Source organism: Littorina saxatilis, linkage group LG8 (assembly GCF_037325665.1).
Source record: "Littorina saxatilis isolate snail1 linkage group LG8, US_GU_Lsax_2.0, whole genome shotgun sequence".
NCBI lineage: Eukaryota > Metazoa > Mollusca > Gastropoda > Littorinimorpha > Littorinidae > Littorina > Littorina saxatilis.
In genome coordinates, this window is record NC_090252.1 from 50991446 (window position 1) to 51014635 (window position 23190).

General features: G+C 40.6%; 1 long non-coding RNA gene across 1 annotated transcript in view; it reads left to right on the forward strand.

Moving 5' to 3' along the window:
* Window positions 1–660: 660 nt before the first annotated feature.
* Window positions 661–23190, forward strand: part of LOC138973791 (uncharacterized) — a 68142-nt gene continuing 45612 nt past the window's right edge. The window contains exon 1 of the long non-coding RNA XR_011458159.1: window positions 661–810. This is a non-coding gene — a long non-coding RNA (uncharacterized lncRNA). The remainder of the gene's footprint in view (window positions 811–23190) is intronic.

A 23190-nucleotide genomic window follows, 5' to 3' on the forward strand; every position in this document is an offset into this window, starting at 1 on the left:
GGTAAATATGTACATAACAGTTTTCTGAAGAAGAAGCAGTGATTCTTCTTGTATTTCTGCTGTTTTGTTTGTGCCGTATAAGCCTTAAAGGCACAGTAAGCCTCCCGTAAACCATCACATATACTGTTAGGCTTTTACACACAGTACAAACACCCTTTCATTTGAACACTCACCACTTGAGAACAAATTAATTCTTTGAAAATTGCTCGCTCTTTACGTAGAGCACCTAGGATGTTCCCGTTCGGTGAGCGTTCAAATGGAAGGGTGTTTGTACTGTGTGTAAAAGCCTGACAGTATCTGTGATGGTTTACGGGAGGCTTACTGTGCCTTTAAGGTTTCGTGGCAATAAAAGATTATTCTATTCCATTATATTATACTCTCTCTCTCTCTCTCTTTCTCTCTCTCTTTCTCTCTATCTCTCTCTCTCTCTCTCTCTCTCTCTCTCTCACACACGCATGTGAGAACATTTCCACAGCTAATGACAAGAGGCGTAGAGTGATGGGCTTCATTGTGTCACGACCGCTGTGACTGACAGACACAAAAACAACACAGGGTTGTCTATCGCAGCTTGAGTCTTTGCGTGCGTTTCACTCGTGGATAGATTTAGTTCCAAGTTTCTCCAAGCGTTAATGACAAGAAGTGAGTGATTGGCTTCATCTGTGTCACGATCGCTGTGACTGACATACACAAATACCACGAGGCCGTCCATTGCACTTTCAGTCTTTGCGTGCGTTCTCTTGAGTAGAGGTTGGGTTCTAAGTTTTTCCAAACGTTGGCACTTTCATCTTCTTGGATCACCGCACCAGCATGGTACAGTACGCTTTGTTGTATTACATCTTCTGTTCGGTTAGGAAGAAGGTTGAAGGGGATGGGGGGGGGGGGGGGGGGGGGGCGTCGACAGTTGTTGGAATTTTGAGTAAGTATGTCCTAAATTTCAGATGTACAATATATCTTAAACAGTTGCTGAATTTACAAAGAAGAGAAATTAAAATTGTCATCTTTGATAGCTCGCTGTTTAGGAAGATTACGAATATGCAGCCAACGTTTGATTTAAATCAAGTTGTTCTTAAATATCATTAGAGTTACTATATACACACTCTTTATAGATAAAGCGCAAAACGATATTTCCTTTCAATCAAAGTCACAACATTTTAGAGTTCGCCCAAAAAATGTATAAACAATCTGATGATGAGACACATTAGTAGATTTCTCTGTGATACGTATTTATAGTCTTCGTAGTAAAACAATTGTCCTCCTCGGAACTAGATGTCTCTGTGATACGTGTCTGGTCTTGGTAGTATAACAATGGTCCTCCTCGGGACTAGATTTCTCTATGATACGTGTCTGGTCTTGATAGTAAAACAATGGTCCTCCTCGGGACTAGATGTCTCTGTGATACGTGTCTGGTCTTGGTAGTAAAACAATGGTCCTCCTCGGGACTAGATGTCTCTGTGATACATGTCTGGTCTTGGTAGTAAAACAATGGTCCTCCTCGGGACTAGATGTCTCTATGATACGTGTCTGGTCTTGGTAGTAAAACAATGGTCCTCCTCGGGACTAGATGTCTCTATGATACGTGTCTGGTCTTGGTAGTAAAACAATGGTCCTCCTCGGGGCTAGATGTCTCTATGATACGTGTCTGGTCTTGGTAGTAAAACAATGGTCCTCCTCGGGACTAGATGTCTCTATGATACGTGTCTGGTCTTGGTAGTAAAACAATGGTCCTCCTCGGGACTAGATGTCTCTATGATACGTGTCTGGTCTTCGTAGTAAATCAATGGTCCTCATCGGGACTAGATGTCTCTGTGATACGTGTCTGGTCTTGGTAGTAAAACAATGGTCCTCCTCGTTGTAAGAGCGAGGGCCAGATACAAAAAGAAGCTAATCTATGCTTATTCTTGTTGCCCTCGAAAAATAAAGAATGTTCAGTGTCATTTTCTTTCTCTCTTTCACTCCCTCTCTCTCTCTCTCTCTCTCTCTCTCTCTTTCTCTCTCTCTCTTTCTCTGTCTCTCTCTTTCTCTCTCTCCATCTTTCTCTGTCTCTGTCTCTCACTCTCTTTCTCTCTCTCTTTTTCTGTCTGTCTCTTTATTTCTCTCTTTCTCTCTCTCTCTGTCTCTCTCTGCCTCTCTCTGTCTCTGTCTCTCCCTCTCTCTCTCTTTCTGTCTCTCTCTGGATCTGTCTTTCTATCTCTCTCCCTCTCTCTGTCTTTCTCTCTCTCTCTCTCTCTGTCTGTCTCTCTCTCTCTCCTCGCGCCCCCTAATTGGCGTAGAGGCGCGTCCCCCGGGTGGTTGATGATGGAGCCTTCTCTACTAACTTCTGAGAGAAGGTCGCATCACTCTCGATGCATGCCGTGAACCTACTTTCCTTTTCTCACCCATAAAATTCTCCACTTCTTTTCCAAAGTATGATGAATCCCGAGTTTGTCATGTGTGACCAGGGGATGAATAGCTGACACCTTACTATTTAGTCGTAAGCACATGCGTTTGGTTTTAGTTTGGGTCGACGCCAAATGACAGTTTTAGGCCCTTCCCTTGTCACGGGGGCTCTCACAAGGGTGACTGTGTATTTCCCACCTATTTGAGCCTACATGTTATGACTTCTTCTAATTCTCAAAATGTGTTTAAGAAAAGCAAAGCTAACGAGGAGAGAGATTCAGACAGTGACAATGAAACAGCAGGTGTGCCAGGGGCATGGCCCAGATACTTGTCTTGGTCGTACAATTTAAAGCTGAAAGTCAAACAAATCGCGTAAGGCGAAATTAGTACATTTAGTCAAGCTGTCAAACTCACAGAATGAAACTGAACGCACTGTATCGTTTCACCAATAGAGTAATATGTACGTATTTGGGGAGATTTCCCTTTTAAGTCACTTCCTGTGTTTCCCTTTTAAGTGACTTCCTGTCAAACGTACCATACACGCATGGTGGCTAAATCATTTCTTATTGTGAGTAGATATTGTTGCCTTTTAGTTTACTCCAAGTAATTACAGTTTATCTTCACTTCATCTAGTTCAAGGGTTACTTTCATCCTTTTAGTAACTTTCCTTTCTCTGTCGTTTCAGATGTTGTGGTCATTGTTTTGAGTAAATAAAACTACAAACTCAGACAAAGAGTTCTTCGTACTTATTTAACCAAGACCGCATACTCGTAGTTTCGTAGTGAATAATTATGGTATTGAGGGTAAACCTGATATACTCTCCTGCTTAGCGCTTAATGTCTGTGGAATCACTTCAAAGCTAAAATTTCCTGAATTTGTAAAAATTATTGCCAAATATGACATTATTTGTTTTAGTGAGAGCAAACTTGATGATGTTGATGAGATTACCATTCCAGGATACATAGCATTCTATAAGAATAGAGAACATTTTCGCAGAAAATCAGGCGGTGTGTTAGTTTTATTACGGGAAGTGTTTGCTAATAATATAACTATTTTTGAAGAAAAAAAGCTGTCACATAAGATAAAAGAAGAGATGAAAATATGGTATAGATTTTTGGATGTAGAAATGTGTGAGAATGCGCTATTTTTTTTAAGTTAGATAAGAAAATACTTGGCCGTGATACCCTTTTCTGTGCTTTATATATTCCCCCAGAAGGATCACCTTACCATAATAAAGATGTTTATGCTGAATTAGAAGAGGTGTACATGCAGTTTGGGGTAGATAATGATTATGTTTGTCTTTTGGGAGGTTTAAATTCCCGCACTGGTCATCTGAGTGAAATGTTGTATGAAGATGATCAGCATTCAGAAGGTTTTGTTGATAATGACTTGTTTGACTCTGATGAGGTTGGTACTCTAATAGGTGAGCGGGCCTCACAGGATAATGATATAATAACCTAGGTTTTAAATTGATTGATTTTTGTAAAATGACTGGCTTAGTTATTGCTAATGGTAGAGTTGGCGATGATACAGGGGTTGGTAAATGCACATGTAAGGATAAGAGCGTTGTTGATTTTTGCATCCTGTCAAAAGACTTGTTCTCGAAAGTTAAATATTTTTCTGTGATGGAATTTTGTGAAATGTATTCTGACGTACACTGTCCTGTTGTTTGCATTTATTAAAACATAATGAAGTACGCGCTAACGATTGCCTAGCAGACGATGTGAAAAAAAAACAAAAATGAAGATTTGCTGTCTAAAAGTAGAGAAAAGGATAACAAGTACACAAAACCAAAATGGGATAATAACAATGGGACCAAGTTAGCTTTTGTAGTTAATCTGAATGAGGATGATATTAATACTGTTGAAACTAAATTACAAAATATGCTAGCTACAAGTGAGAGTACGACAACAGATGACGTTGATAGTGTTACTAATTTGATTTGTTATATTTTAAATTGCTCTGCTGAGAAAATCGGTGTAATTAAAGAACAAAAATGTAGGAAAAAGCCACGTTCAAAGAAATTCAAACTGCAACAACCATGGTTTAGTGCAATTTGCAAAGAGAAAGGAAAAATATTTTTACGTGCGAAAAACAAAGCAAGACGCTTTAAAAATGTGTTCAATGAACATGAAAAAGAGTGCTTTTAAAGAATACAAAAAGACAATAAAAAAGGAATGCAAGTTGTATCATAATTTTTGTTTGTTTGTTTGTTTGTTTGTTTAACGCCCAGCCGACCACGAAGGGCCATATCAGGGCGGTGCTGCTTTGACATATAACGTGCGCCACACACAAGACAGTCACATTAATTTGACACCGGACCAACCAGTCCTAGCACTAACCCCATAATGCCAGACGCCAGGCGGAACAGCCACTAGATTGCACATTTTAAAGTCTTAGGTATGACCCGGCCTGGGTTCGAACCCACGACCTCCCGATCACGGGGCGGACGCCTTACCACAAGGTTAAAACTTTGAGAAAGTTAAGAAGTACTGACCCGAAAGCATACTGGAATCTTCTAAAAAAAACAAAACAAAAAAAAACCAACTATCCAACTTGTTCAGAGTATTTCGAACATTTCACTAAACTACAAGTGTGTGATGAAAATGAAATGGATGATAGTAATGAACCTTTAAATGAAGCAAGTAATGAATTTCTTAATGCGCCTTTTACAAAGGAAGAAGTTATCAAATGTATAGACAAGCTGAAAAACAATAAGGCATGCGGTCAGGATAAAATGAGTAATGAGTATGTAAAAGCGTCACATGATCGAATGATTGATATTTATGTATTGTTGTTTAATGTTGTTTTGCAGTCAGGAAGGGTTCCAACACAATGGTTTGTTTGTTTATTTGTTGCTTAACGTCCAGCCGACTACGCAGAGCCATATCAGGACGAGGAAGGGGGGGATGAAGGGGGCCACTTGTCAAGCGATTCCTGTTTACAAATGCACTAACCCATTACTTGTGTCCCAGCAGGCTTTAGTAAAACTAAATTAATACCTACTGGAAGATTACCAGTTTCCAGTATGTTAAAATAGGCTTAACCTATCTACTGCTGGACTTACATCAGAACACTAACAGATTAAACTATACATGAATCGCGAGACAAGCGGCAAGAGAAGAGATTTTTGGAAAAAATACAGGTGAATGAGCAAGAAGGCAGAAAAAAGAAAAGAATTCATGAAGAAAAAGAGAGCATGACAGGAAAGAGGAACCAAAAATCTACCTAACAGCAAACTAGAAAGCTCCTGCGGTTCCAAAAACAGGAGGGGCCTTTAATTTCATAACCGCAGTGCCCCACTGCGGGACCAACACAATGGGCTGTAGGTGAAATTATTCCATTGTACAAAAATAAAGGCTCCCAAGCTGACCCCACAAATTATAGAAGAATTACTATACTCAGTTGCTTCGGAAAACTTTTCAGTGCAATTTTAAATGCTAGGTTATCAAACTTTTTGGAGAGTAATAATAAATTAGGTCAAGAACAAACAGGTTTCCGCACAGGTTTTTTAACACTAGACCATGTTTTTACTTTGCATTGTATATTACATTTTTTTCTCAATTAAGTAGATGTGCAACGCCAAGGCACTGCATACCCCAGCGAAAGACAAACCTCTCTCTCTCTCTCTCTCTCTCTCTCTCTCTCTCTCTCTCTCTCTCTCTCTCTCTCTCTCTCTCTCTCAAACACACACACACACGAACACACACACACATACACCCAAGTTACACACGTACACACATACACACTCACTCACACGCACTCACTCACTCTCTCACACACACTTCACTGTACACACAAAACACACCCCCATACGCACATATAGACAGACGGACATACACACCTTTACAAACAAACACACATACACACACACATACACTTACGCACACGCACAAACACAAACCAACCCTACACACACACACATGTACATACGCACGCATGTACGCACGCACACACCCACGGACACACACACACACACATTGACTCACACAAATCTCATACACACAATACACACACTCATACGCACATACACGGTTGGCCTAGTGGTAAGGCGTCCGCCCCGTGATCGGGAGGTCGTGGGTTAGAACCCAGGCCGGGTCATACCTAAGACTTTAAAATTGGCAATCTAGTGGGTGCTCCGCCTGGCGTCTGGCATTATGGGGTTAGTGCTAGGACTGGTTTGTCCGGTGTCAGAATAATGTGACTGGGTGACTGAGACATGAAGCCTGTGCTGCGACTTCTGTCTTGTGTGTGGCGCACGTTATATGTCAAAGCAGCACCGCCCTGATATGGCCCTTCGTGGTCGGCTGGGCGTTGAGCAAACAAACAAACAAATACGCACATAGACAGTCGGACACACACACCTTTACAAACAAACACATATACACACTCATACACACACAAACATACACACAAACTCATGCACACACACATTCACACATACACACCCACACTCTCTCTCTCTCAAACACACACACACACACACCAAGTCACACACACACACACACACACACTCACTCACACGCACTCACTCACTCTCTAACAAAAAACTTCATACACACAAAACACACACCCATACGCACATATGGACGGACGGACATGCACACCTTTACAAACAAACACACATACACGCACACACATACACTTATGCCCACACACACACTTACACACACACGAGTACAGACTCATGCACGCGTGCGCACGCACACACACACACAGACACACACACACAAATACACACACACCACACACATACGAGTACAGACTCATGCACGCGTGCGCGCACACACACACACACACACAAATACACACACACACACTCACAGTAACACTAACACATGTGCACAAAATGAACACAAACACACACACTGCGCGAGAGAGAAAGACTACAGGGAGGCATGACGTCATGATGCATTAATTGACGTCAAAGACTTTCGACCGTGACGTATTCTTCTAACGCGAGCTTTATCCATAGACTTGGAAACTACGGAATTTCTACCCGTCCAAAGCGGCCTGGGGTGGCGTTTGCTGAAAAAATGGGGGCGCCTATTTTACCCACCGTATTTTTGTTAGTATGGTCCCCATTTTTGGTGAACTTCCATCTCCAACTGTAGCACGTAGCCGGGCACAACGAATCCTTCTTTATCATGTATTATTCGGTGTGCACATTTCTCAAATCGATTACAGTATAGAGCCTGTGCCAAAACGTGGTCTGCCGAAAGAGCCGACATGTTCATGCATTACTGTTCATCAACCGCACTTTCAATCGCAAAAAGCACTGAACAGTTTGAAAGCATGTATGTTAAAGACATAGCAAAGACAGTTTCAGAAGCTTGCATGCATTACACCTACATGAAAAAAATAAAAATGTTAGCCGAAGCGAGCAAATCCGGCGACTTAATAGTGGGACATTCCGTACATGGTGTTTTGTTCGTCCGCGGTCCAGAAATCTCCGTCGGCAAGTTAGAAACAGTGCCCATAATATTGATAAATGTACCCTAAATTACCACGAAAAGATGATGTCTACGAAAAAAAAGATGTTTATTGGCAAAATATTTGACGTCAAAAACGTCCATAGCGATCGTAACTCCCTGTGTCTCCAGCGAACTCACGATACGTCCCTCGATTTTCGAATCTACGAACGTCATTATCGCAACCGAAAGTTGTAAGCAGCAGTAAATAAAAAGTTTTATTTGATTTGCAAACAATTGATTTAAAATAAAAGTATTTTAAGTAGTTTTGAGAAGTTTTTAGGTTGAATGCAATTTTCATGTCTTTTTGTTACGATCGCTCAATATTCAATAACTTATTTTAAATGACCGCGGAAGTATCAGGGCTGCTGTTATAAATAGCAAAAACGTTACACGCACGCAGTTGGACTCCATTTTGCTACACGGATGGCCGACTTTCGCAGGGAAGGTAAGTTTTCGTTTCATGTCTCCTGTTTGATGAGCGTTACGATCGACATAAAGTTACGATCGACTCAAAATTCTTCAAGTTTTTTACTTATTCGCTTGTGTTATAGCTAGTAGCAAAGAATATGTTCTGGGTGATTCTTCCTTTCATATTTTAAGCATTTGTCTGGACTGAAAAAGTTCGTTGAAGCACGCTGGTTGTTTTTGTTGTTGAATTAAGACACAGGGACAGTTTGGATCGATCCATATTCTGTGATGTCTTTGTTACGATCGACTGAACATTTTCACGGCTAGCAATAGCAACAGCAAACAATGGTTCCGCTTGGATTAGCAAGTAATGTATGAGTTTTCGGACTTGTTTTTACATTTAGTCAAGTTTTGACTAAATGTTTTAACATAGAGGGGGAATCGAAACGAGGGTCGTGGTGTATGTGTGTGTGTGAGTGTGTGCGTGCGTGCGTGTATGTGTGCGTGTGTGTAGAGCGATTCAAACCAAACTACTGGACCGATCTTTATGAAATTTTACATGAAAGTTCCTGGGAATGATATCCCCGAACGTTTTTTTCTTTTTTTCGATAAATACCTTTGATGACGTCATATCCGGATTTTTGCAAAAGTTGAGGCGGCACTGTCACACCCTCATTTTTCAATCAAATTGATTGAAATTTTGGCCAAGCAATCTTCGACAAAGGCCGGACTTCGGTATTGCATTTCAGCTTGGTGGCTTAAAAATTAATTAATGACTTTGGTCATTAAAAATCTGAAAATTGTAAAAACAAATTTTTTTTTTATAAAACGATCCAAATTTACGTTCATCTTATTCTTCATCATTTTCTGATTCTAAAAACATATAAATATGTTATATTTAGATTAAAAACAAGCTCTGAAAATTAAAAATATAAAAATTATAATCAAAATTAAATTGTCGAAATCAATTTAAAAACACTTTCATCTTATTCCTTGTCGGTTCCTGATTCCAAAAACATATAGATATGATATGTTTGGATTAAAAACACGCTCAGAAAGTTAAAACGAAGAGTGGTACAGAAAAGCGTGCTATCCTTCTTAGCGCAACTACTACCCCGCTCTTCTTGTCAATTTCCCTGCCTTTGTCATGAGCGGTGGACTGACGATGCTACGAGTATACGGTCTTGCTGAAAAATTGCATTGCGTTCAGTTTCATTCTGTGAGTTCGACAGCTACTTGACTAAATGTTGTATTTTCGCCTTAAGCGACTTGTTCTTGGTTTGGTTGTGAAATATTTTTCGAGAAGGCCACTCGGGGATCTTCTTGCGTCAATCGTAACGCAAGACATGTAACTCTCACTGTGTCTCGGTTACGAATGACACAAAGTATTTTTGGACAGCTATGCATTTACATACGTATGCCTTTCTTTTCTATTTAAGGTCTGCGTTTTACTTTTAACTTTTGGAATTGAGAGTTTAGGGTTGTGGTATTTTTTTTAATGTTTGTAGCTTTGATTTACGAGGAATGCATGTCGACCGTAACTTTTCTTGGGAAGGACACAGTATTGTTTTATGTCCTTTGTTACTTGTTTTTTTAGTTACCTCAATTACCAGCCTTGTAAATAAATGACTCTGCAGATGAAAGCATATTAATTTATGGTGATTGTGTCAACTTAGACACATCTCTTTGTAGGAAATCCAGTACAGTCTTAGTTCTTAGGACTGATGTTAGAAGTGGTATTGTTGCTCTTAGAAGTGAAATGTTACATTTATCTGGGAGAGGTAGAAGAGACAGGGGTCAGTGCTGTAGAAACTGCACTTGAACATGTCATTAAATTCTAGATGTGCTGTGGGCAAATATTTTTCTGTCTTGTACTTGAGCCTCATTTCTTTTTCGTGATTGTAAGGTCTGCGACTGCAAGTCAGATTGTCACCCCAGGCTGAACGAGTCCGGAAGCAGAACAGCGAGCGATCCAAAGAGTACAGACAACGGCTAAAGCTGGACCCTGAACGCTACGATGTCTGCCATGAACGAACTTTGGAGAGGAACAGAAGACATGCTATTCTTACACAAACACGTTTGCACCCACGCGTATGGCTTTGCTTGCAAAGTACACCAACTTTTTGAAAAATACACTCAACGTTTTGGGAAAGTACTCTTGCCTCGGGTTTAGTGTAAACAGGTCTGCATCTGGTTTGGTCTGACTCCCTTCTGACAGTGACAGTCTGGCAAGTTTGCTGATCATGCATAGCCCGAGTAGATTAATTTATTTGATGGGGGAAGCCAATTTTACGAACTTTGCAGTTATCATTATCATATTATTTTACATGTAGGCATTGGCAGCTAAAGCTATGTGTGAAAGCTGATCTGTGATTTTCTCTAGTCTTGTACATTGTGGTACTTTGAATGCTTGTGTGTATTTATTGGTAGAGGTGCACATTTTTTTTAAAATCTCTGATTACCAATTTGTGATTGATCAAGTCTTGTATTTACCTTTGTAGGGTGCTAGTGTGCCATGTATTTCTTTGATTATGTGCATGACTATTTGAGAGTGCAAGTGACACTTAATGTGTGGATGTGGAGGATATTCATGAGATTGACATTTCCCTTGGGCGTTTGTAATTTTACCTTGTTTTCTCCATGAACTTGCGTTTTAATTTTTCATTTTTATTTAACCAGTTTTGAGTGCAAAATTGTTTGTTTAATGACTTTTGACTCGTTCAGACTGGAATGTAATGTTCACGAACATTAACTGCAGGAACTTTCTGTATAAGCTGATGGTGTAAATATACCACTATTTGGGAATGTTTTGGTTAGTTTTCTGTTGTGTTTTTGAGATTCTTGCCATCCATTTTCCAATGAATTTGTACATTTGAAGACATCTTATCCTTATTTTGCACTTCCTGCATGTAACACCTGGCATTTTGGCATTTCTTATTCTCTTGTCACATTACAGTGTGTGTTCCTGACTTTGTGTGTCAACCGGAACATGAGACACAGTGCCATTTTCATGTCTTCCTTGACCCCGTTACAGTTGACACATCATGGACTAGTTTTTCTACTTTGCTTTCTTTTTCATGTGATTTTGAGGTTTGTTTGAGTTGCAAATGATGGTTTTAATAAAATATTCTAGTCTTTGAAACATCTTCTCTGTTTTTAATTTTTTTACAGGATTTCTTGTGACTGGAGTGTGTCAACTGTAACTCAGGACACAGTGATGGGTGTCTTATTTTTCAAAATACAAGGTCCATTTTAGAAGTTCCTCAATGAATCTCTTTTGGGATGTAAATCTTACTTGCTGAGTAAATTTGAAGCAAATCAGTTAAGAACTTATAAAGATACTTATGAAAATGCTGTGTCTTGCGTTATAGTTCACACAGCTATGTTGATGCGTTTTTTTGTTTTTTCGCAAAAAGTAAAGCCCAAGTTATCTTTTTGGTTATGGAAATAGTTACACTATACAAAGTCAATTAGTGTATAAAGATAAGACAGTATTATTTCCAGTTTGGTTTTCAACCCCAAATGTCCCATTTTGGCAAGCACGTTTTGGCACAGGCTCTATAGCGTTCACGGGATACCTCCAGCTTCGCTGGGATAAAAAGAAGCGACTGTTTTGTGCATTTGTAGACTATGAAACAGCGTTTGATAAAGTTCGCCGTGCATTTTTATGGGAGAAATTAGTTAGTTCTGATGTTAATGGGAAGTTTTTAAAAACTGTAAGAAATTTGTACGAAAATGCCAAGTCTTGCGTTAAAGTTAATAGTACCCGCTATTTAGTGCTAGGACTAGCTGCAGAATAGGGGCTGAATTGTTCGGATTGGTATACCAACATGATACTTTATACAGTTAAAAAGACATCTCTCAGGATCCAAATGCCAGGGAGGGGCAACTTCTAAATGGTCTATGAACGAAAATATGACCTGTTTAGTAAGCATACCCTCAAAACGCACTTTTGCAGAAGGTGAACATTCAAAACACCAGTTCTTTGTAACTAAGAGTTTAGTTTACCTTTGAATTAACATTTATGTTTGCCTGTACTATGTTTCCAACATCAGGACAATAAACACACTGCAGGGGCGGATCCAGGGGGGGTTTCCGGGGTTTCCGGACCCCCCCCCCCCCCCGCAGCCTAAAAAAAAAAAAAGTATTAAACAAAATACATTTAAAAACAAAGAGAAACTGAAGGCTCAAATTGCACCAGATTCCTCCATTTTCCTTGATTTTTATCAACATTATTGACGTTTTATAATTATATACAAATGAATCGGTTTTCTTTTCAAGAACGGTACCGTCTAGTAACAATCGCAAGCTTGCACATTGACTATTAAAATTATGCAAATTACAAATATATTCTTGCTAGTTGCTATATTTTTGGAATGGGCTCATGATTCTGCTTTATTTTAAAGCAAAGACAGATCACACTACGACACTACATACTGATGTAAAACATACTGTCCGGTCAATTGTCTACAGATAAATTCTCAACAAGGTTGTAGAGGCCCTCCTATTTACAAAATTAATACTGTACGCGAAGCTGTATTTCTACTATTTGGCATAATGCCAGAGTTTGAAAAAGAAACCTGTAAACATAGTTTCTTCTATATCCATAGCGATTTACTCACATAACCGGTTCATGAATTCAGTCTTTCAGTCACGCTGGCATTTGCCATCACAGAAGCAAAGAGCAGTGCAGGGGACACCCGCTGTGGCACAGCTATACGGACCTCTACAACCTTTCTTGCAGCTGCATTTTACTAGTTCAGAGCAGATCTTAGATGCATCTGGAAGTGATGTCCAAACAGGCGAATAAGTTCCATCAACTTCTTCCCAGCCCCAGCTTGCAGGATCTGGAATCTCTGGCTGCGGAATGAGAGCTTCCTTCCAGATGATCTTTGCGTGTGTTCAAGAAGAGCAGCTTGAGTGGGTGGGGTGTTTTCCAGCATGCGCCCTTTCTTCGTGAACAGGTGTTTTCTGGCATGGTTCACCTTGTCGGAAACACTGGTCTTGTCGAACATCAACGAGACAAAGCGCTCAATCTGGCTGAGCTTGTCCGGTGATGCAAGCACCCAAAGGAACAGCTGTGAATTCTGGATCAGACATCCACACTTCCCAGCATCTCTTCTTACTGACACCAAAGAAAGATGACACAGTGTCGCAGCCAGTCAGAGAATGAAACATCAGAGGTGCTGCTGATTTCTCTGGGCGTAGTCGTGAATAGGCAGAAGACGATAGTGGGATCCAGCACAAATGCAACCCACAGGTTTTCCACCTGGAGGGAATGGTAGTGAGCTGTTGCAAGCACCACTACATCAGTGTCTAAATTCCTGATCATGACGTCAGTGTGATTCATTCTGGCCAGGTCAGAACAGTGTACAACCAGTCTGGTGTCAGCCTCTACGTGTGAACAAGGGGACAGCCTGGCTCTTTGGTCCTCACTAATGTCACTAGAACTAACAAAGTCCACATTTTGTGTTGCAATGACCACTTTCCCGTCTTCCTTGACGAGCTTCAGATTTTCAGACAGGATGAAAGAGCTCTTCTTTGTTTTGACTGTTTCGTAGGAATTCTGGCCAGTTGCGTGGCAGAGCAACGTCTCCTTTGACTCTTCTCCTCATGTCAGAGCCTCTTTTCTTCCTCACTGATGACTTCAGACTGTTGTCAGCGTTAGACAAGTCAAGTCAAGTTTTTTATTGTTCATTACCCAGGGGCATTATAAACAATATTCGCAAATTCTTCTTCTTCTTCTTCTGCGTTCGATATATTATCGTGGGAGCGTAGACAGCCGATTTTCTCCCCACGCCAAGTTGGCTGCTGTCTTCCGTCTTCGGTGGTTGAGGTTCTTACTCAGGGTTGCCTCCTCCCCAAGAGTAGCTGCCTTGCTGGGCTGTCGAGTCCACTCTACCCGGGTTTGACGTCGAAGTTTTCCTTCTTGTAGCCTTTGCCTTTCCCAAGGCGCACACAAGGCAGTGCGGGTTTTGAAATCGGAGTTGTCCTTCTCCTAGATGAGCGACCATCCAAGGTTAACGAGCCCCATCTGCCCGAAGCAGCTGGTTTTAAGGCGCCAGTGACCCGCCTGCATCCCTTCTCCTGTTAGTCGAAGACAGGGCCCGCCACGTGAAGGCCAGGAGCTGGATTTGACTGTCAGAGGTGTTTGGAGACACGAAGCCATTTGGAGCATTTCTTGGGAAGTAGGCGCTTATCTCTACTTCCACCCCGGCATAACAGTCCTTGGGCCCCATTCGCAAATTCAAAAATGCACAAAGTACGAAAACAAAAAGACAAATAGAAGATAAGAAAAGAAAAAATGAAAAAAAATATTTGGAAAACAAAAGTACACAAACAGTGAACACAAAATATTATAGTACAGAAAATGCAAACACACACACACACATTGATTCCTGGCAATGGGGGACACAAAACGGAAATACGGTCAACAAATCCCAGCACTATGAAAAATTGCTACTAATTAATTTTATAAATTCCAAGAGTTTCGTCAACAATTTCTTATTTCTTGATACAAACAGTTTTTTGTATTTAAGTGAATTTGGTTTTTTCCAGTAGAATGGTGGAATAAGTTCTGCTCTTTTTCCATTGAAAAAGTCACAAACAAACAAATAATGATACTCATCTCCTATATCTTCTGATGTACATTTTCTGCAAATGCGATTCGCTCTAGGTATATTAAGGTATCTTTCTTTCTGTACTGGCAGGTTGTTATTTGTAGTTCTAAATTTCATGAGTGTAACGACTTTTTGGAACGACAAGGATTTAATGTAGTCTTCACACACAAAACTATCTTTAAACATTCTATAATTACAAAAAATGTCTTTTGTATCCATTTCTGAGAACCAATTGTGAATATACTGGTCATATAAACACCGCTTTACTTTTTCTTTAAACCAAGTAGATGTATATTGAGAAACAAATTCTTGTTGTATCCAAAACCCAGAAAGACCTATATCACTTAACGTTTTTTCTATGCATGACAGATAGTCAGAAGTAAACATCTTTTGCGAATATAGTCTATAGGTAAATATGTAAGCAACACTTGAAATTTTTTTTTTTTAACTGGGTCAATTAGTTTATACCAATAACAGAGCATTCTACATTTCATATTGACATCTAAGGGATATTTTCCAAGTTCGCCAAAAACCATTGCATTAGGGGTGGATTTTCTTAGTTTGAAAACTATCGTATAAAAACGCAACTGAAGCTTCGTAGCTAAATCGCAAGAACCTGAACCCCAAATTTCACAGCCATATAGTAAAATCGGAACAATCATTTTGTCAAATAGATCAATCTGTATATCCACGGGCAATGAGAGTTGTCTACATGTGCGAAGAAGAGCAAACATAGCCCTTGACGCACGGTCATACACATTTTGTTGTGCTACCGAAAATTTATTATTATAATTAATCTGTAACCCTAAGTACATCACATCAAGGACTACCTCAACTGGCTTATCATCATACGTAAATTTAGGTATAATTCTTATTTTACCCCTTGAAAAAACAATGACTTTCGGTTTTTTTACATTAATATTCAGTTTCCATTTCAAACAGTATGCATTCAGTTTATCTAAGCATTCTTGCAATTTCGTTTCAGACTCAGCACAAATCACAGTGTCATCAGCGTACAATAATACAAACAGTTGAAACATTACATTCACATCAGCATCATCCATACCAAGAGAAACAGCTTCTCTAGAGAGAGAAGTCAATCCATCACTAGTTTCCCCTAAATACGGCTTTAGGTCATTTAAAAACAAAGCAAAAAACAAGGGAGACAAATTTTCTCCTTGTCTGACCCCACAAATGCTAGGAAAATAACCAGAACATTCACCTATAACTTTAATACATGATTTTGCTTTATCATACATATTTTTAACAGTTTTCAAAAAATTTCCATTAACATCAAAGCTAACTAATTTCTCCCATAAAAGTGCTCGCCGAACTTTATCGAACGCTTTCTCATAGTCGACAAATGCACAATACAAACGCTTTTTCTTTTGGAGAAAAAAAGTTATAACACAATGCAGAGTAAAGATATGATCAAATGTTGAAAAACCAGCACGAAATCCTGTCTGTTCTTGACCTAACTTATCATTAAGTTCCAAGAAAGTCGATAATCTGGTATTTAAAATCGCAGTGAATAGTTTACCAAAGCAGCTAAGTATTGTTATTCCTCTATAATTAGTTGGGTCTGTTTGGGAACCCTTATTTTTATACAGCGGGATAATTTCGCCAATGGACCACTGAGTAGGAACATTACCAGACTGTAACACAACATTAAACAACTTAACAACAATATCAGTCATCCCATCGTTAAAGGCTTTCAAATACTCATTAATAACTTTATCTTGACCACACGCTTTGTTCTTTTTCAATTTTTTTACACATTTTATAAATTCCTCTTTTATAATGGGTACATTCAGAACTTCATTATTTACACTATTATCACCAAACAGATCTCTTTCTTCATCCACATCATCTTCGTCACATTCCTGTAACTTTGTAAAGTGTTCTAAAAAAGCTGAGCAAGAAGGAAACTTAGTACTTTTGTTATTATTCTTATTCTTATTTAGCTCATTCCAATACGCCTTTGGATCGCAAGTTTTCATTTTTCTTAGTTTCTTCACAAATTCTTTATGATACAACTTACATTCTTTTTTTTATTGTTGTTTTATAGTCCTTAAAGGCATTCTTCTTTTCATGCTCAGAAAAAATATTTCTAAAACGCTTAACTTTGTTTTTTGCACATACAAATATTTTCCTTTTTTCTTTACCAACTGCATTGAACCAAGGCTGGTGTGGTTTTCGTTTCTTACTATTTACTTGTTTTATCTTATTCTTTTTCTTAATTACTCCAATTTTTTCCGCAGAACGCTTTAGAATGTCACATATATTAGTAGTTACATTATCAATGTCCTCTGCAGACACATTAATAACAGAGCTCAACATGTTTGTTAATTGAATATCTATATCACTAATATCAGTTTCCTCTAAAGAGCTTGTGAAAGCTAACTTACTCCCTTCATTCCAATTTGGTTTTGTGTATTCAACTTTATTTTCGATATTCTCTAAGTTCTCATTTGGATTTCTCATGTCATTCACGCAATCAATACTTTCATCGTTTCTATCAGACTCATCGCGCCTAAAGAAAGATAGGGCGAGCGGGCAATGAACGTCCGAGTACATTTCACAAAAATCCAAAACAGCAAAAGTTTCAACTTTAACAAATAAATTGCTTGACAGAATACAATACAACACTTTTATCTTTACAAGTACATCTGCCAAGGTTAGCATCATCACCAGCTCTACCGTTAGCAATTATTAAACCAGTTGTCCTACAGAAGTCAATTAACTTAAATCCAAAGTTGTTTGTTCTATTATCTTGTGAAACACGCTCACCAATATCCGTGATATCAAAGCCATTATCTACAACACCGTCTACATACTTATCATCATCGGACAAAATTTCATTCAAATTCCCAGTGCGAGAGTTGAAATCCCCTAAAAAACACACATAGTCGTTTTCCACACCAAAGTTTATGTATGCTTCCTCTAGTTCACTATAGACATCTTTATTTAGATAAGGCGAGCCTTCAGGAGGAATATATACAGCGCAAAAGAGTGTGTCACGACCAAGCACTTTCTTTCCCAACTTAAAAAATAGGGCATTCTCACACAGTTCAATATCCAAAAATCTATACCACATCTTTACGTCTTCCGTTATCTTATGAGAAAGCTTTCTTTCTTCAAAAACAGTGATACTATCTGCGAATCATTCACGTATAAGAACTAAGATACCTCCTGATTTTCTTCTAAATTTACCTCTATTTTTATAGAATGCTACATAACCTGGCACGTCAACCTTGTCTACGTCATCTAGCTTGGTCTCACTAAGACAAATTACATCATATTTCACAATGAATTCTACAAAATCAGGAAATTTCAATTTTGATATAACTCCACATACGTTCAGCGATAAACAGGAAAGAACATTATTTTTACTACTAAGTAAATCCACACTATCACCCAAGGCATCACTTCCAGACATATCACTACCATATGCGTCGAACGTATCAACCACGTCAACGCTACCCATACTAACATCATCATCACATCTATGCTCATTGTCAACATGCACATCAGACACATCCTTAGTACCAAGCAAAACATCACATCTAATTTCATTATCCACATGCACATCAGACACATCATCAGCACCAAGCAAAACATCACATCTATTTTCATTATCAACATGCACATCAGACACATCTTCAGTACCAAGCAAAACATCATCACATCTAATTTCATTATCCACATGCACATCAGACACATCATCAACAACAAGCAAAACATCATCATCACATCTATTTTCATTATCCACATGCACATCAGACAAATCATCAGCACCATCAACACCAAGTGACACATCAACATTCACCTTTCTCTCTCTACCTTCATCCTCACCGCACATAGACTTCTCTCCACCTCCCTCTTCATCACCACCAACGCGCAAGGTCCTATCTCCACCTCCCTCTTCATCATCACCACCATCGCACAAAATATTATCGCCACCTCCCTCTTCATCACCACCGCCATCGCGCACAGTCCTATCTCCACCTCCCTCTTCATCATCACAACACAAAGTCCTCTCTCCACCTCCCTCTTCATCATCACCACTCAAAGTCCTCTCTCCACCTCCCTCTTCATCATCACCGCCATCGCGCACAGTCCTATCTCCACCTCCCTCTTCATCATCACAACACAAAGTCCTCTCTCCGCCTCCCTCTTCATCATCACCACTCAAAGTCCTCTCTCCACCTCCCTCTTCATCATCACCGCCATCGCGCACAGTCCTACCTCCACCTCCCTCTTCATCATCACAACACAAAGTCCTCTCTCCGCCTCCCTCTTCATCATCACCACTCAAAGTCCTCTCTCCACCTCCCTCTTCATCATCACCGCCATCGCGCACAGTCCTACCTCCACCTCCCTCTTCATCATCACAACACAAAGTCCTCTCTCTGCCTCCCTCTTCATCATCACCACGTACAGTCCTCTCTCCACCTCCCTCTTCATCAACAGCGCGCTCAGTCCTTATTCCGACTCTCACTTTCTCGCCACCACCACTATTCGTTACACTGCCACCACCTCCCTCATCTCCACCATCACTCACGACAATGCCCCCTGGGCACCCCTAGCGGCGAGGGGAAGGACTCCCCCCCACCCACAGGCAGTGGCTGCTCGATGAGGTGGGTTAAACCAAGGGCGGCATAATCCACCCCGGTCACACCCAACTTGAAGAGATCGTCGGGGGTTTCCACTGCGACTGGCCTTTGACGCTCACCCCCGGACTGGGACTTGAGGGAACAGTAGATCTTGCCTTCGAAGGTCCACGCCTTCTCCACCTTCTCCAGTCTCTTGACGTAGCCGAGGAGTCTTGCCCGTAGTGGCGTGACGTCATCGTTGATGAAGACTCTTTTGAAGTTATCTTTTGACTGCAGGCTCTTCTTCTTTGCCATCACTTCATTGCGTTTCCTCCTGGAGACAAATTTCACGAGGATTGGCCGAGGACCTTTATTCCCCTTGCCTACTCTGTGAACTGCAGCGATGTCGTCAGGCTTGACCTCCACACCCGCTTCTTTGAACACGTGTGTCACCTTCCTCTCCACCTCCTCCGCACTCTCACTGTCCGACTGTGACACACCGAACACACGAACACTCTCCCTTCTAGAATACTGCTGAAGTTTATCATTTTCGTAAGTGAGATGACGTACTGCAGCAAACAAGCGCTCTTCTCGCACCGACGGTGCCGTAGACACAGCTGCTGCCACTCTCTCCTCCACTTCCTTCACTACCCCTTTCATGACCTCTCCCACTGCCACCGAAATGGCAGTTGCCAGAGCTGGAATGAGTTTCAATATAGGGTCGTCACTTTGACCCTCGGCTGGCTTGAAAATCGAGAGTGCGTCAGTAACGCGAGAAATAATATTCTCGTGCAACGAAGAAGCGTCAATAGACATGTTAGAAACTGCAGCTTGAGACTCTTGGTTATCTGAACAATCTTGATCACACAAATCAATCGCTTCACTCCTTGCCTTCTTAGGATCTTTCTTTCCAGAGAACGGTGAAAATAAAGCTCTTTTGGCTCTAGTAAACCCAGACGCCATATGCATAGCCAGACTGCATAACCGTCCTTAGGCCTATCATTCTTGTCAACACGCACACCACGTGTAACACAAGCAGCCTATCATACACACAGTGCAGCAGACCGCTGAACTGTAGCAAAACAACTCAGTGATAGAAGGCAGTTGAACCGGTATCCAAAATGTCAAACAACGACGAATAAATGCACACAGACAGTCAATAAGCTTTTGCTAGAATGTTCACATTACCTTTAGCACCACGTTTTCAAACTATCACGCACTGGAATTGTCAATTTTAGTCCATTTTTGAGAAATAATCCCTCTGCTCAGAAATCACGTCTTCCATCCTCAAGGGACAACACTTGCGCCAGGCACATCAGGACATATGCTAAAAAGACAGAATCACTGTACTCTTGGAATGTTTGTGCTTGGCGTGGCTTCAGAATGTGCACCAGCGCAGCACCATCAATGAGAACAGCTGATACTTGTGGTTCAGTGAGTACTGGGTCATGAGTTTTCTCAAAACAGTGCAGGAGATCGCTTTTGTTGCCGTGGCGCAATTCTCCAGAATCTGAGATTGATGGAGGGAATGACTGGTTTTCGTGCTGAAAGAATTCATCAAGGTCTTCTCCTCTAGCCTGACAACCAACATACAATCTTGCAAACAAACCACAGTTGGTCTTGGCTGTCTTCAGCTTCAGATTCTTGGTCATCTGAGTACATAGACTTGTTCTGATTTCTGAAAAGGGCTACTCTGTTAAGGTGAATTGGGTCTGACAGTGGCTTTGACCTTTGCAGCAGCCTTTCAGCTAGTTTCAACCGGCTCAATCTGGCCGAATTATCTGATCATGGCTTACCCGTGAAGTGCAAAACCCTCGTCTGGCCATGTGAGCCAGTCCCAACATCGTGAGACGTGACTTGTTGTCAACTTGAGGGTCAATCTTCAAAGCAGCTTCCCGAATATGTGACTCAAGCTGGTATGTAGAACCTCCAGAGAGATTTCCAGTTTTGCCACAGTTAAACATACAGGTCTCTTTCTTGTGGAGAAACTTGCCCACTCTCTCTGCGTGATCTCTTTCCTGTCTCGCCTTCATCTTTTTCAGATTCATCATGCTTGCCGTCTCTTTTCAGCTCTGTCCAACATTCTTTGGTTGTAGTTATCACGGCAGTTCTAGTGCTACCTAGCTCCATGTTTGGCTAACGAAGACGCAATCCCTGACCCATCATTGAATTTGTCTATTTTCAGTGATGACTGAAACGCTCTAACTGCTTTAAAACCTTTTAAATGTCTCTCTGCTGTGCTGTAGCTTTCTTCGGTGGGATTTATCAGCTTTTCTGTTGTGTCCTTCTGGCAAAGGATGCACAGGCTCCAGTCCATGTGTTTATTTACGCCGCTTGCAATGTCTTCACTGCTTCAGTCTGAACACACACTGTTAAGTAACGTGTTAGATATACACATTATTTAGGTCCCTGGGCTCACCTGTATATCACCAAAGCTTTGGTGTGTTCCCTGGTCAATTCAAGCTTATTATTTACCTTCTTTTGTCTCTATTTGGGAGCACCTACAAATATAACCTAACCCGAAGGTTCCAAAATATGATTTTTGGCTCATTTTTCAACCATTTATTTATTTTTTCACTTAAAGGCATTAAAAAGACAACAACAACCCAATAATATGGATTTATTATGTTTATTCAGTCTTATATTATAGTTTATATGTGTTAAAACGCCCAAACTGTGTGTTTGACATTGTTCGCGACTAGGCACTCCGTTGCCTAGCAACCAAATTTACCAGAGGACAAAAATTGCTTGCCCCCCCCCCTGGAATTTACATTCTTTAGATGTCTTCTAACAGCACACCAAATTATATGTTGGTATACAAATTTGAACAATCGTTTCAACTGGGGGCTCTACTAATTACGAGCTAGTCGTGTGACAGAGAGTTTTCTTGCACACGAGACTGTAGATGTTTCACGACGGCTTTAGCCGGAGTGAAAAAGCAGCAGTCGAGTGTGCAAGAAAACTCTCTGTCACACGACTAGCTCGTAATGGCGATTATGTCTCACAGCATAGGCATAGAAAGATATAAATGAGTTTTTGGGGACGAAATAACAGGCACAAAACCAGACTGACAGCACATTTGCCTTTTCACACATACCGTACACACGCATGCGCGCAAAAGATAGATCCAATTCGTTTCGTGTCTTTTTCTGGTTGAATGCATTTAACAAAGTATCAACCAACGTTTCTGAATCTTTCAATGAAAAACATAAACTTTTTTTGAACCAAACAGCACAACCCAACGAAAGCTAAACACACACACACACGCGCGCACTAACACAGATTGAATGCAAAGCGCGAACGAACACGGATAATTTGTGTAGGTCAGGTCGTGGGAAAGTCCACCCGAAATGTTCCACAGGGGAACTGGTTGTGTTTGGATTGTTCTTTTTCTCACAGTGATGTTGATGTTGTTTACAGTGCAGTTTTGAAAGATATTTGGGGCACACTTTCGTCTTTCGGTTCGTTTATCTTGTCAAAGTAACATTCGAGTGTTTCTAAATCCAAACCTTCCATCACCGCGGGTGCAGATTAGACCTGCCTGACTGTCTGCGTGCGTGTTAGAGCTGAAGACGAAGCCTCAATCGCCAAAGCGTCATCCATCTGTAGGTTCTGAGCATCGGATGTACGTTGATACGTGGTAAGATCCGCACGGAACTGTCTATGCAACTTTTCCTAGTCACAGGTGTAAGGTTCGATCTTTTCTTTGCAATTTCG